The following is a 15,224-nucleotide window of genomic DNA, read 5'->3' as shown; positions in this document are numbered from 1 at the left end:
GTTTTTCTTTTTAGAATTTTTTTAAACAAGTCATTTCACTTCACCAATTTGGACTATTTTGTGTATGTCCATTGCATGAAATCCAAATAAAAATCTATTTAAATTACAGGTTGTAATGCAGGAAAAATTGGTTAAAATGCCAAGGGGGATGAATACTTTTGCAAGGTGCCGTATGTGCCAGAATTTTGAAAACCAATTAAGGGAATCAATACAGCCATTGGTACAGGCGTAGCAGGATCAATAAACGCTACAAGTGAAAACTTCTGAACCATGTAATGAATATTTCTGCATTTTCTACTGAAGAAAGGAAGCTAGGTATAAGGTTTGAGTGATGAATTCCATTGGCATTCGATGCATACTTTCCCTGGTTGATGATCTAATTTCACTAGATGAAGCTGAGAGAACAATGTCCTCAGAAACAGATGCAAACATACAGTGCTTTTGGAAAGTTTTCATACCCCTTGACTTTGTCCTAATTTTGTGATGTCTTATTCTCAACTTGATTAAATAAAAACATTTACACACATTAACCAATCTACACACATTAACCCATAATGTCAAAGCAAAAACAGGCTTTTAGAAATGTTCGCTAATGAATTAAACATAAAAAAACAGAAATACCTCATTTACATAAGTTTTCAGGTCCTTTGCTATGAGGCTCGAAATTGAGCTCAGGTGGATCCTGTTTCCATTGATCATGCTTGAAATGTTTCTACAACTTGATCCGCCTGTGGTAAATTGAATTGATTGGACATGATTTGGAAAGGCACAAATCTGTCTATAAAAGGTCCCACAGTTGACAGTGCATTTCAGAGCAAAAACCAAGTCATGAGGTTGAGGGAATTGTCTGTTGAGCTCCGAGACAGGATTGTGTCAAGGCACAGATCTGTGGAAAAGTACCAAAGCATTTCTGCAGCATTGAAGGTCCCCAAGAACACAGTGGCCTCCATTATTCGATAACGGAAGAAGTTTGGAACCACCAACACTCTTTCTAGAACTGGCCACCCGGCCAAACTGAGAAATCGGGGGAAAAGGGACTTGGTCAGGCAGGTGACCAAGAACACGATGGTCACTCTGACAAAGATCGAGAGTTTCTCTGTGGAGATGGGAGAACCTTCCAGAAGGACAATAATTTCTGCAGCACACCATGCCAGATGCCAGAGGGAAGTCACTTGACAGGCAAAAGGCCCCTAAAGACTCTCAGACCATGAGAAACAACAACAACAAGATTCTCTGGTCTGATGAAACCAAGATTGAACTCTTTTGCCTGAATTCCAAGCGTTACATCTGGAGAAAACCTGGCACCATCCCTACGGTGAAGCATGGTGGTGGCAGCATCATACTGTGGGGATGTTTTCAGCAGCATGGACTGGGAGACTAGTCAGGATCGAGGCAAAGATGAACGGAGCAAAGTACAGAGAGATCCTTGATGAAAACCTGCTCCAAAGTGCTCAGGACCTCAGACTGAGGTGAAGGTTCACCTTGCAACAGGACAACAACCCAAAGTCCCAGCCAGAGCCTGGACTTTAACCCAATCGAACATCTCTGAAGAGACATAAAAATAGCTTTGCAGCAACACTCCCCATCCAACCTGACAGAGCTTGAGAGGATCTGCAGTGAATAATAGGAGAAACTCCCCAAATACAGATGTGCCATCTTGTATATTTTGGATCCACGGGGATGCTCGCTCAGTCCCCTCCTCTACTCCCTGTTCACTCATGACTTCATGGCCAGGCACAAATACAACACCATCATTACATTTGCCGATGACACAACAGTGGTAGACCTGATCACCGAAAACGATGAGAGAGCCTATAGGGAGGAGGTCAGAGACCTGACCGTGTGGTGCAAGGACAACAACCTCTCCCTCAACGTGATCAAGACAAAGAAGATGATTGTGGATGACAGGAAAAGGAGGACTGAGCATGCCCCCATTCTCATCGACAGGGCTGTAGTGGAGCAGGTTGAGAGCTTCAAGTTCCTTGGTGTCCACATCAACAACAAAATATCACAGTCCAAACACACCAAGACAGTTGTGAAGAGGGCACGACAAAGCCTATTCCACCTCTGGGAGACTGAATAGATTTGGCATGGGTCTTCAGATCCTCAAAAGTTATACAATTTCACCATTGAGATTATCCTGACTGGTTGCATCACTGCCTGGACTGGCAACTGCTCGGCCTTCGACTGCAAGGCACTACAGAGGATAGTGCGGAACACACAGTACATTACTGGGGCCAAGCTTCCTGCCATCCAGGACCTCTATATCAGGCAGTGTCAGAGGAAGGCCCTAAAAATTGTCAAAGACTCCAGCCACTCTAGTCATAGACTGTTCACTCTGCTACCGCACAGCAAGTGGTACCGGAGCGCCAAGTCTAGGTCCAAAAGTCTTCAAACAACTTCTACCCCAAAGCCATACGACTCCTGAACAGCTACTCTCTGTTTATTATCTATGAATAGTCACTTTAACTACATGTACATATTACCTCAATTACCTCGACTAACCGGTGTACCCGCACATTGACTTTGTACCTGTACTCCCCTGTATATAGCCTCCACATTGACTTTGTACCTGTACTCCCCTGTATATAGCCTCCACATTGACTTTGTACCTGTACTCCCCTGTATATAGCCTCCACATTGACTTTGTACCTGTACTCCCCTGTATATAGCCTCCACATTGACTTTGTACCTGTACTCCCCTGTATATAGCCTCCACATTGACTTTGTACCTGTACTCCCCTGTATATAGCCTCCACATTGACTTTGTACCTGTACTCCCCTGTATATAGCCTCCACATTGACTTTGTACCTGTACTCCCGTGTATATAGCCTCCACATTGACTTTGTACCTGTACTCCCCTGTATATAGCCTCCACATTGACTTTGTACCTGTACTCCCCTGTATATAGCCTCCACATTGACTTTGTACCTGTACTCCCCTGTATATAGCCTCCACATTGACTTTGTACCTGTACTCCCCTGTATATAGCCTCGCTAGTGTTATTTTACCATTTGTTACTTTTATTTGTTACTTTTATTTTTTTTACTTAACACGTATTTTTCTGAAAACTGCATTGTTGGTTAAGGGCTTGTAAGTAAGCATTGTATTCGGCGCAGGAGAGAAATAAAATTGTAGCGTCATACCAAAGAAGACTCCAGGCTGTAATCGCTGACAAAGGTGCTTCAACAAAGTACTGAGTAAAGGGTCTGAATAGTTATGTAAATCTGATGTTTTTGTTTTGTCATTATGTGGTATTGTTTTGAGATTGAGGAGAGACATTTTTTTTGAAATACATTTTATGCTGCAACGTGACAAAATGTAGAAAAAGTAAAGGGGTCTGAACTTTCCAAATGTGCTGTAAATACTCAGTATCTTTAACGTATCTTTATCATATACCCACATATTGTGGGTATTATTAAAATATTATCACTATTATTTTGCTGCTAACTGTTTGCATTAACTGCAAATTGTCTCTCTACAGTCGTTCCATATCAGTAAATGTTCATAAATGGTGATGTACAGTATATTGACGGTGATCACAGGAGATACAGGTAACTGCCAAAATAATGGAAACACTTGAGTAAATGAGGGATATAACATATGTTTTTGGCTACCATGGCTTTGCCTCCAAAGGATTACAATGCCCCCATATATAGGGCACATGTGGTCAACGAATGGTTTGATGAGCATGAAAATGATGTAAACCATATGCCATAGCCGTCTCGGTCACCAGATCGCAACCCAATTGAATAATTTGTGGAGATTCTGGAGCGGCGCCTGAGACAGCGTTTACTACCACCATCAACAAAACACCAAATTATGGAATTTCTCATGGAAGAATGCCTTTGCATCCCTCCAATAGAGTTCCAGACACTTGTAGAATCTATGCCAAGGTGCATTGAAGCTGTTTTGTCTCGTGGTGGCACAACGCCCCATTTAAAATACTTTATATTGGTGTTTCCTTTATTTTGGCAGATACCTGTAGATTGGAATATCACATTAACTAAACTGTCAACTTCAGTCTCACTTTATTCTTTCAAAGAGTTTTGACACTGACAGCAAAGGACCTGTGTCACACTGTAAAGTTTACAGGTTATGATGATGGTTGTCCTTGGACGCACACTGTTCTTCAGCTCAATAATTGCTTTATTATTTTATACATTTCAGATTTATTAGAATTTTGACTGACTTACGACAGCCAAGCAGTCTCTAGTATCATCACTGCTTTTTAGAAATACTCCCGGCATATTGTTATTTTTGCACACTATTCCTCAGGGAACTGCACTATATATACAAAAGTATGTGTACTCCTTCAAAATAGTGGATTTGGCTATTTCAGCCACACCCATTGCTGACAGGTGTATAAAATCCAGCACACAGCCATGCGATCTCCATAGACAAACATTGGCAGTAGAATGGTCTTACTGAAGAGCTCAGTGACTTTCAACATGGCACCGTCAATGGATGCGACCTTTCCAAGTCAGTTTGTCAAATTTCTGCCCTGCTAGAGCATGGCCGAGCAGCCAAAAACAAGCCTAAGATCACCACATGCAATGCGAAGTGTTGGCTAGTGTGGTGTAAAGCTCATGCCATTGGACTGTGGAGCAGTGGAAATTCGTTCTCTAGAGTGATGAATCATGCTTCACCATCTAGGAGCCAAATGGCGCGAGCTTTATTGGTGGATGCCAATAGGAGGATGCCAGGACGGCCAATTGTCGAATGCCAGGAGGACGCTACCTGCCCGAATACATAGTGACAACTGTAAGGTTTGGTGGAGGAGGATTAATGGTCTGGGACTGTTTTTCATGGTTCGGGCTAGGCCCCTTATTTCCAGTGAAGGGAAATCTTAACTCTACAACATACAATGACATTTCTAGACAATTCTGTGCAACAGTTTGGGGAAGGCACTTTCCTATTTCAGCATGACAATGCCCAAGTGCACAAAGCGAGGTCAAGACAAAAACAAAGCGAGGTTTGTTGAGATCGCATTTGAAGAATTTGACTGGCCTGCACAGAGCCCTGACCTCAATCCCATCTAACACCTTGGAATTGGATAGCCGACTGTGAGCCAGGCCTAGTCGGCCAAAATCACTCCCCGGCCACACTAATGCTCTTGTGGCTGAATGGAAGAATGTCCCCACAGCAATGTTCCAACATCTAGTGGAAAGCCTTCCCAGAAGAGTAGAGGTTGTTATAGCAGCAAAGGGTGGACCAACTCCATATTAATGCCCATGATTTTGGAATGAGATATTCGACATGCTGGTGTCCACATACTTTTGGTTGTGTAGTGTTTGCGGAACCACCTCCACATATAGACTACCTCTTACCTGTAGTGATATTTTATACCAGTGACAACAACAAATAAGTAGTTATGCCTACAGTAAGATAGGGGGCCACTTAACAAGTGCAGTGTTTGGATTAATCTTCTTGTCCCTCTCTTTACCTTTAGTGAGCTCTTTTATTGAGGAAGACAGAGGATCCTGCACCATAAGCTTAATTGGCTCTTTGAGAGACATACAGGAGGTTTCTGCTACTAAGCACTTCCTCCATGCTCCTGCATGGGTGTCCACTCAGCCAATTAAACACTGAGAGCTTACACTACTCTAATGACACTGTGTGTCACTCTTGGGAGTATGGAGATCTGGGTGAATAGAGATCAATTAGACATGCATTTAAACCTTTCCTTAAAAAACAGGCATTTCCTCCCATAGATATTTCATAAATTGCATCCATTTTGTAGCATAAAACCTACTGTGAGTTGAGAAAACGAGCAGTTCCTGGTAAAGGGGCATCTTGTGAGTCCGGGGTTGTTGAATAGAGATGATATTTAAAATCATCATCATCTTGTGAGTCCGGTTGAATAGAGATGATATTTAAAATCATCATCATCTTGTGAGTCCGGTTGAATAGAGATGATATTTAAAATCATCATCATCTTGTGAATCCGGTTGAATAGAGATGATATTTAAAATCATCATCATCTTGTGAGTCCGGGGTTGTTGAATAGAGATGATATTTAAAATCATCAAAAAGAACTTTACATAAATGAAATGATGCAAAATCTCCTGTAGCCTTCAGTTCCAATGCAAAATCTCCTGTGGCCTTCAGTTCCAATGCAAAATCTCCTGTAGCCTTCAGTTCCAATGCAAAATCTCCTGTAGCCTTCAGTTCCAATGCAAAATCTCCTGTAGCCTTCAGTTCCAATGCAAAATCTCCTGTAGCCTTCAGTTCCAATGCAAAATCTCCTGTAGCCTTCAGTTCCAATGCAAAATCTCCTGTAGCCTTCAGTTCCAATGCAAAATCTCCTGTAGCCTTCAGTTCCAATGCAAAATCTCCTGTAGCCTTCAGTTCCAATGCCAATAAATAAGAAATTGAATGGATGTTCTTAGCATTCACTAAACATTGCAGCCCCAAGCTGTCTATCAAGTTCTCTACCGACAACTTAATTATAAAACAATATTCAAGCCACAAATGCATTTTATCCAGGAAAACTACCCCTGTCAACTGTTGTATAATTCTAATGGGTCAACATTAGCTTTCCAAGTCTTATAAGAAGAACCCCAGGTCTTTCTATGCCGTCATTAGAAACATACGTTTCGTCATGCCAACCAAGGTTGACTTTAATACAATGGAAGTTTATTTTTGAAGTTCTGCCGATATTCTGAGTTATCGATTTATGGTGGACTCTGGCAACAGTCCTTTGGAGCACACCTCTTTCATGTCTGAGCCCGGATTGAGAAGGGAGGCTGGGGAAGGGTCACAGCCTCTCTTTGAATTGCCAATGGATCAATTGGCTGAGCAGCCATCAGGCCAAGTAAATCCCAGATGGCCTCTTTGCTGCACCGTGACTGATAGTGTGGTGCTTGGTTGGAAAAGGTTGGGCATTCTCAGTTTTATCTCAAACACCTAACATCTCGTAATGGTACATTCTTACTTCGCTTCAGACCTTTGCTTTTTTCTCCTGAACATGTGAATGCAAAGAGGTATTTTTGATGGGTTTGAATTGATGGGTTGAAATTTGAGTTAAATGGGGTTAACCCTCAGGATGGCTATGATGCATTGGGATAATTCACAATGATATGCACAATGACTAACAATGCAGCCTCTGCAGTAGGGATTAACACTGGTAACCGGGATCCCGGGATTGTTCTGTGAGCACTCTTCACCCCCTCAAAAAAACTTATAAGACCCCGGAAATTACATTTTCCACCAATGATGCAATTCCACAAATACACAAGCGCAGCAGCAGATTGGCAAACAATGTAATGGCATATTATCCATGCAGGTTGTCACTTGGAAGCCTTTAGCCTAGTGTATTTACTTCACACAAAGTTGCCAAAAAATTCAAAGCACACGCATAATTGACACTGCTGGACTGCACAGGGGACTTGAATGCAGTTTAGAGTTCTCATCAGAACTGAAAACTCGATCACGGTCCGACACAAGCACGGTGAGCAGAAGCCTGAGCCCAGGCCTGGTCCGAAGTCACAGAAAATAAATTAGCCCAAACCTGAAAAAAAAGACAGATTTCTATAAAACAGTAGGTCATATTAATTTAAACTGGTGTCGAGTACAAAAAGGCAGGTGCCAGCGGAGTGAGGAAAGGAGGTAATAGCCATTAGTCTGCTTTGAGACAAGTGTGGGGGACTTCTACAGATAAATCAATCAATGTCAGATTTTTGTTCTCACTGAATCTCCGTTTGAATTTTTTTTTGTCAAACTTAGGCTGAGGAAATGTTAGCTAACTTGAGGTGAGTGCTGATGATCATCTTTATTCTAGTTTGCTCATACATTAGCTTATCAGAACATTTTGCAAGCGTGTTATACAAGTAGATTTTGCATTGCACTCGCATAGTAGCCTGTCCTACTGCCGACCAAAAGCCTATGATTTGTCTGATAATCAATCAATGGGATTTTGTTTCACTGAATCTCTGTCTATGTATTTGGTTAATTGATCTCTGGCTGGATAAGTGGAAGTGGTATAGCTCATCTATTCATTTGCTCATCTATCACTGATCAGAAACATTTAGCATGCAATAATGTAGCCTAAATAAAGTGTACTATTTATCTATGGACTCACATAGAAGCCTGACATAGCCTTATATAGAGCCTAGGCTATTTTCCTATCGACCCAATCCCACTGAAACCCAAAATCCTGACTCCTGCCTCGCCTTCATTCTTTAACCCATAGGTTGCATTATCAAAGCAAGTCTTGCCTGCATATGTCATAATACCACTATAACATTTATCCAGTTTATCTGTGCTGTCTAGTGTTACAGGCTTTGGTTTTTCCCATTTACGTTTTGGGGTTGGACTTCAGCACACATAGCTCGTTAGCACATAAGGAGCACTGATTGGCGTCACCTTGTTGGTCAGTATTTGTTACACCTCTGCAATCTTGCTATTTAAGCATGGCTGGCTCAGCACTCCAGTTGTCTTGAGTGATGTGATGTGCCATGCCGCATTTTGATTTCTAGAAAAATAATCTATGATCTGATTTTGTTGTCTTCCACCTTTTTGGTTTGCTTCCTGTCTAAAGTTTGGTGTGTGTTTTTATTTTTTTCACTTCTTCTTGGGCAAAAACCCCCACCTGTTTCATTTTGGTTGTTGGTCATTGACTCTGTTAGTTCTGGTTGAGTGACATTTGTGGTTTCCCCCTGCTTCTCTGCGATGTTGCGTATTGCTGCCCATATGAGAGCTTTTACAGAGAATGTGTGATCAACAAATGGTTTGAGAGTGGAGTTGGTCCCCCGGAGTTAGTCCCTGTTAAGACAGCTTGTTATTTGAAAAATGTCCTTTCCATCTCTCAGTTATTCATGAGCTGATCTGCTATCTGTTATAATCATCAACTTGATTTTAGGAGATTCTGTCATTCATTAGAAGTTATCAAGCTTTGCAAACTTTGGTCATTTTATATTTTGTTTGACTGCCATTACAATGTTTGTATGATTGGACAATGCTATAGACTACTTGGAGTGTGTCCTGTGCGCGCTCTCTGTCGAAATAGGCCTAAGCCTACTGCTGAAATGCACTGAAGAATTGAGGAGAATGATAACTCTGAATTTATGAATGGCCTGTTTAGAAAATCATAATGTCATTGACAATCAAAGATAGTTACTCTATCATTAACTAATATCAATTTAATTTGCTGTGAAATCTTTAGCCTACGTAGCGGCGCTGACAATGTAGCGCAGCGCCCTTATTTGGGTATAACCATGGTATAGTGACCATATCTTGGTTTTAAACGCTAAATGGGCACTTTAAGGGCACTTCTTAAATGGGCACTTCTGATTTTTGCTATATTTCCGGGACTCTCGGGTTAAATATGAATTATTCCTGATTCTGAAACTTGAAAGATTTTGGGGAAAATACTAATCCCTACTCTGCAGGTCGTAGTCTAAAAACTGGGAAGGAATGATTAGACTTTTCACTAGTTGACACCATCAGGACAAAACCTAATTGCTTATGCCTCAATGGAAGTATCTGCCATATTCACTGCAACAAAGGATTATACAGTTTACAAACACTTAGGTTGGAGTCATTAAAAATAGTTTTTCAACCACTCGACAAATTTCTTGTTCACAAAATATAGTTTTGGCAAGTCAGTTAGGACATCTACTTTGTGCATGACACAAGTCATTTTTGTTTACAGACAGATTATTTCACTTATAATTCACTGTATCACAATTCCAGTGGGTCAGAAGTTTACATACACTAAGTTGACTGTGCCTTTAAACAGCTTGGAACATTCCAGAAAATCATGTCATGGCGTTAGAAGCTTCTGATTGGCTAATTGACATAATTTGTGTCAATTGGAGGTGTACCTGTGGATGTATTTCAAGGCCTACCTTCAAACTCAGTGCTTGACATCATGGGAAAATCAAAAGAAATCAGCCAAGACCTTGGTTTGTAGACCTCCACAAGTCTGGTTCATCCTTGGGAGCAATTTCCAAACACCTGAAGGTACCACTTTCATCTGTACAAACAATAGTATGTACTATGGAGGAAAATGGTACAAAGTATCTATATTCACAGTAAAACGAGTCCTATATTGACATAACCTGAAAGGCCGCTCAGCAAGGAAGAAGCCACTGCTCCAAAACCACCATGAAAAAGCCAGACTACGGTTTGCATCTGCACATGAGGACGAAGATCGTACTTTTGGGAGAAATGTCCTTTGGCCTGATGAAACAAAAGTAGAACTATTTGGCCTTAATGACCATTGTTATGTTTGGAGGAAAAAGGAGGAAAAAGGGCGAGGCTTGCAAGCCGAAGAACACCATCCCAACCGTGAAGCACAGGGTGGCAGCATCATGTTGTGGAGGTGCTTTGCTTCAGGAGGGACAGGTGCACTTCACAAAATAGATGGCATCATAAGGGAGGGAAATGATGTGGCTATATTGAAGCAACATCGCAAGACGTCAGTCAGGAAGTTAAAACTTGGTCGCAAATGGGTCTTCCAAATGGACAACAAAGCCAAGGTATTGGAGTAGCCATCACAAAGCCCTGAACTCAATCCTATCGAAAATTTGTGGGCAGAACTGAAAAAGCATGTGCGAGCGAGGAGGCCTACAAACCTGATTCAGTTACACCAGCTCTAGCAGGATGGGCCAAAATTCACCCAACTTTTTGTGGGAAGTTTGTGGAAGGCTACCAGAAACGTTTGACCCAAGTTAAACCATTTACAGGCAATGCTACCAAATACTATTTGAGTGTATGTAAACTTCTTAACCTCTGGGAATGTGATGAAAGAAATAAAAGCTGAAATAAATAATTCTCTCTACTATTATTCTGACATTTCACATTCCTAAAATAAAGTGGTGATCCTAACTGACCTAACATAGATCATTTTTACTAGGAATAAATGTCAGGAATTGTGAAAAACTGAGTTTAAATATATTTGGCAAAGGTCTATGTAAATGTCCGACTTCAACAGTATGTTACTGAAGATTTGTCTTCATTTGTAGTTTAAATGTTAACCGAAAATGCCACATCCAATGAATTCACATTCAGTAGTTTAAAGAAAAGTAGGAAAGCTCAGTTTGGGGTGTCACATTCTCACAAGTATGCCATGTCTCAAAATGAAGGATGATTTTGCTCAAATTAGAAAAAGGACACTTTTGCCAGAAAGTCACAGCTTGCTTATTTATGCTCTACCACAGGTTGTCACTACCTGTTCACTGGCATCTGCTACTTCTGTTGGCAAGTTATACTTGACATTTTCAAAGTGTTAAGACCACAATCTGCCATTTCAACAGCTGACCTTGCCACTTTGTTTAGTAAACTAACAGATGGGCTTGGGGATATGTAACTGCTCTCAAATTCATACAAAGCAGGATGGAAACAGGATTGACAGCGTATCATTTTAAACATGTGTGACAGCCCAGTCGGTTTTGTATTTCCTAGCTGTTTATGGGTTAAGGGGGAGGATGAGTGAACCAACTGATGAGAGTAACAACTCCTCCCAGCTCGTACGGAATGAGCAGGATCTTGAATTTTTTATAAATCGTATGGTCTCCTCATTGATCGGTGTGTGTGAATTCATCTCTGGTAAGGGTTAGGAATGCTTATTAAGTCACAGGGTACAGCACACCATGACTCTTAATAACTGTGACAGAGAGCCACAGACCTCTTCTCCACTGAGATTGAGGCTGTAGCAGGAACACTCAGTTGTGCAGATACCTGTAGCAGAGCAGACCAGGTTTGTGTTCAGGAGGGTGCAACGTTCTGTACACTGTAGGTAGGAATGCTGGGTAGCAGACTTCTACGGTATATGACATTAGATTCTAGAAGCATGTCTGTTATACATAAATTATGTATATAATGAAAATTCTATTATGTTGAATAACATTGAAATCAGCCCAGTATTTCTCTGTAGAGGAATACTAACTTGTGTTGATCTCTCTCTCTCTCACACATAACTTGCTGTTGCCACCGACTGCTGACCAACCCCACAAAAGAAGCTTGGTTTGTCACACACTCTACACTCCCTCTCCATTACTCTCTATAATTAGCTTTGTAATTCCCAAGAGGATTTCTGACGAAGACAACCAGCGCTGGATGGCCTGTGCCTGAATTTAATGATCCACAGTGTTTTGTCCTGCATTAAAAAAAATCGAATTGGACTGTTTTACTCAATTTGGCTACTATTGAAAGCGTAACTAACCCCTCCCTCTTATTAATGGGTCATCAATTACAGTATGCTTTCCCTAAATTACAGCGTCACTATTAGCAGCCATATGCACCCCAAAGGTTTGATAAAACAACACTAACCACCAAGGCCTGCTTAAGAGAAATGTGCAGTGTACAGTGAGTGTACACAGTGAGTCTTGCCATGTATATTCACTGTGACATCTCCATGTGGTGTTGGCTACAACACTGTCATTTGCAAATGAATGAAACTAAAAATAAGTATTAAAGTCAGCTTAGCAAAATGATGTATGACAGTGCAATGCACCATGTGAACATTCTCCAAAGTAATCATACACAAATGAGTGTGTTTTGTAAAGATTCATTTCATTAATTCAACTGATTCTTGAACATTTCTATTATATTCTGACCAACACTTCACACGTGTCTGTTCTTGTCTAAAAACACTACAACATGTGTGCTTATCTGCAACAATAAAAGAAAACCCCCATCCCAGGGACAGATTGCAGTTGCCAAATACTTTGAGGAGTGGTGATCAAAGAAGCCTTCCTGTTTGAAAAAGAAACATGTACAGTATGTTCAAAAATGAAAGATTCAACCATGGCTGTGTTCCAAAATGCTTACTTGTGTTCTATGTAGAGCGTATCGCGAGTACCGAAGTCAACTGTCATTTTTCAAGTGTGATGCCAAACATAAGAACGCGAAAAGGGAAGCTTGGGAGCATACTTCGTCATTCCCTTCACCAGGGAGGCTTTCCCATGACACCTTGCGACACATCGAAAATTCCCCTGAAATAATGACGGACTGAAGTCCCCGCTTGGGAAACAATGTTTTAGAGGAATAAGGAATCATTTTGGTAAATGTAAGTGTTAGGTGTGTTTATTCTCCAAGTGATGTTAAGATGTTCAAATTACTTTTCATATGAATTTTGAATCAAAATGTCGAGTCACTGCTGTTTATCAGCCCGCTAGTCAGGCTCGTCGGACGCGATTGTTTACTGAACATTAGCTAACTATCTTCTTGTCACTTTCCCCTTCCCCCTGTGTTTCACCATTGCATGTAAAGAAACAAATTTGAAAAATGAAATTACAAATTAATAATGAATTAGGTGACAACTTGATCAAGCCTATAAATATGCAAACAAAAAAACAAAACCATTGCACATTAACAAAGGTAGTTTAGGTTCTTTTTTGATCCGTGAGGTTAATTTCTCCTCCCTTGGCCTTATGTTTCTGCTCAGTTCTCCTCAGATTGAAGCACATCCCACCCCATTACCAAGACAGATGCAAAGAACTTGGGAACCTCCCGTCCACCAGTTGTCACCTCATTGTAACACATGATGCGCATTCTAAAAATATAGACGTGAGTGATTTCTGCCCCAGGTTACTGCACTGTGCGAGTTCTTTATACCTGCCAATTATACTGCTAATTAGTTTAATGAGGTGTTAGTGAAAGGCTGGATCAAAAACCTGTTAACTTCTGTCCTGTGTATAAAAAACCTGTGGCTGTCATGACATAGTTTTCCCTCATGTACTGAACAAGCTTTTCAATGTTAATCTCGTTGATGTCTTGGGGATGCTAAAATGTTTATTCATTTACAATATGTTCATTTTATCCTTCATTTGGTATTGCTGTTGCATTGACTGTGTTGTAAGGATTCACAGATACAGGAAACCAATACAAGGGTTCAAATTTATTTAAAAAAGTGTTGATGTCTCCCCACAGTTCTGGATTTGAGGCTTGGGCATCTGGGGGCTAGAGTTCACCAATATAATCCCCTGCAAGGAGAGAGAAAGGCATTAATACTATTATCATAACATATTCAAACCAAGCTTTCTTGAACATCAGTTTAATTGAATAATATGCATGGGTACAATAGTTGTATGAATTTATCACAATGCAAGCTTGCCCATTGGAAATGAAACATGAGCAATCACAATGCAATGCAATATTAATATTATTGTAGCTTCACAATGAAACACCACTATTCTGGCTATTTATCTTTCTTAAACAGTAAGCAAAGTAGCGTATTTGGCTTTTTTCATTTAATTTTTAAGCTCAAACCTCTGTACAATGTATGAAAGATGACCTCACAGTATCAGACAAAAGTTTTGAAGCACATTCATTCAAAGGTTTTTCTTTATTTGTACTATGTTCTGCATTGTAGAACAATAGTGAAGACAAAAACTATGAAATAACACATATGGAATCATGTACAGTTGAAGTTGGAAGTTTACATACACTTAGGTTGGAATCCTTAAAACTCGTTTTTTAACCACTCCACAAATGTCTTCTTAACAAACTATAGTTTTGACAAGTCGGTTAGGACATCTACTTTGTGCATGACACAAGTAATTTTTCCAATTGTTTACAGACAGATTATTTCACTTATAATTCACTGTATCACAATTTGGTGGGTCAGGAGTTCACATGCACTAAGTTGATTGTGCCTTCAAACAGCTTGGAAGATTCCAGAAAATTATGTCATGGCTTTAGAAGCTTCTGATAGGCTAATTGACATCATTTGACTCAATTGGAGGTGTAGCTGTGGATGTATTCCAAGGCCTACCTTCAAACTTAGTGCCTCTTTGCTTGACATCATGGGGAAATCAAACGAAATCAGCCAATACCTCCACAAGTCAGGAACATTCTTGAGAGCAATTTCCAAATGCCTGAAAGTACCAAATGCATCTGTACAAACAATAGTATGCAAGTACAAACACCATGGGACCACACAGCTGTCATACCGCTCAGGAAGGAGACACTTTCTGTCTCCTAGAGATGAACATACTTTGGCGCAAAAAGTGCAAATCAATCCCAGAACAGCAGCAAAGGACCTTAGGAAGATGCAGGAGGAAATAGTTACAAAAGTATCTATATTGTAATATGGTCTGTGTGTAGCTGGTGTAGAGGAGTCAGGAGCAGGACAGCAGATACAGTGGGACAAAAACGTATTTAGTCAGCCACCAATTGTGCAAGTTCTTCCACTTAAAAAGATGAGAGAGGCCTGTAATTTTCATCATAGGTACACTTCAACTATGACAGACAAAATTAGGGGGAAAAAATCCAG

Source organism: Oncorhynchus tshawytscha, linkage group LG19 (assembly GCF_018296145.1).
Source record: "Oncorhynchus tshawytscha isolate Ot180627B linkage group LG19, Otsh_v2.0, whole genome shotgun sequence".
Lineage (NCBI taxonomy): Eukaryota > Metazoa > Chordata > Actinopteri > Salmoniformes > Salmonidae > Oncorhynchus > Oncorhynchus tshawytscha.
This window is presented reverse-complemented; position numbering follows the sequence as displayed.